Below are 1,645 nucleotides of genomic sequence, written 5' to 3' on the forward strand. Positions count from 1 at the left end.
AAGAGTAAGGAAGGGAATGTAGAAATTAAGAATTCATGTGGAACACTTTTTAAATTGTAATGAACTACATTTTCATATCTTCACAGTAATACAAATCATGGTCACTTGCAGAACTGGTTCAGATTACTTAAATACCAGGTACATTTTTAGTCCTCTACATAAGTGTTTGGAAGTTACTTACGTTAGTATGAAATGAAGCTACTAATACATTTCTACAGCAGTAACTGCATACCAGGAATGCCAAGACAAACACAAATCAAGGAGCGGAGCTTTCCCAAAGCGGCAGTGTGAAAGGACTATAAACAGTTGATTCCATACACATGAATGGGTTTCTTTGCTACAGTAAGTCCAAATGGAATAAGGAATGGAGATGTGTAAAAGGTTTCTTGAAGGGAAGAACAATGACACCTGTATGCGTTTAGTTTTCTGTCCCTTCGGCCATGTCACATTCTCCCCCTGCGCTGTCTGATGCTCATAATGTTAGGTGGTCTCTAAGCAACTGCATGACCAGGGTGCTATCTTTGTATAAGTCTTCATCAGTATATCAAGTTGTACAATGGCCTCATCGAAAGCTGTTTTAGCCAGTGTGCAGGCAAGCTCTGGGTTATTAAGAATCTCATAGTACAGTACAGAAAAGTTATGAGCCAGCCCGGGTGGATTGGGTGTGTGGGTTGCATCTCTTTCTTGCTCATATCAAAAGCCTCTTGATAAGCTCCTTGGGGGATTATCTATAGTTTGTTTTCCACCGTCACTACATGCAACTTTGGCAAGGAACCGCAAGTAGTCTCCTTTCATTTTCAAATAGAAGACCTTACTCTCTGGGTTAATTGCATTGGCTATTAAATACTTACCCAGCACCATGGTGTAGGTGGACCTCAGTTCAGATTCCACTTTCTCCCAATAGACCTTATTCAGCTACAACGGTTTGTCAGAGGTGGTGGTTTTCTGCTTCATGCTCCAGATGACCTTCGGAATGGCCCTGCCGCCCCGGACCACGTTCTTGAAGAGCATGTTGCACTGCTCTCTGGACAGCTGGGCTCCCTGCTCCATCATGGCCTTCATGCAGGTGGTCATGTCATCATAGTGCTCAGCCTCCTGGGCCACCTTTGCTTTCTGGATCAGCTCTGTTTTCTTCATGCAGACAGGGAGAGGAGAGCAAGGGCGATGCATCGACATGGATTGGCCTGAGGTGGGTCCGCGGAGGGCCTTCCCGTCTCCACGGCCTTAGCTGTGGTGTGACTCTTACCACTCTGATTGGCTTTTAACTTCTTAGCCCAGCACCCTCCCGTCTCTTGCGTCCCACAGATTTTGCTACATTGTATTTTTGTTTTCATTCAGTTCAAAATATTTTTAAATTTCTCTTGAGATCTGTTCTCTGACCCATGTGTTATTTGATAACGTGTTCTTTAATCTTTAAGTATCTGGGGATTTTCCAGTTATCCTTCTGTTATTATTGATTTGAAGTTTAATCCCGCTGTGGTCTGAGAGCTAACACTATACGATTGTTATTCATTTGGATTTGTTAAGGTGTGCTTTATAGATCAAAATGCGCTCTATCTTGGTGAATATTCCATGGGAACTTGAGAAGAATGAATATTCTGTTGTTGGATGAAGTAGTCCATAGATATCCATTATATCCAGTTGA

The 1,645-nt window shown here is 42.6% G+C and overlaps 1 pseudogene; it reads right to left on the minus strand.

The window, feature by feature from the left end:
• Positions 1-271: 271 nt before the first annotated feature.
• LOC123609770 lies at positions 272-1,286 on the minus strand (annotated as a pseudogene).
• Positions 1,287-1,645: the final 359 nt, after the last annotated feature.

The sequence above is a fragment of the Leopardus geoffroyi genome, chromosome B2 (genome assembly GCF_018350155.1).
Source record: "Leopardus geoffroyi isolate Oge1 chromosome B2, O.geoffroyi_Oge1_pat1.0, whole genome shotgun sequence".
Lineage (NCBI taxonomy): Eukaryota > Metazoa > Chordata > Mammalia > Carnivora > Felidae > Leopardus > Leopardus geoffroyi.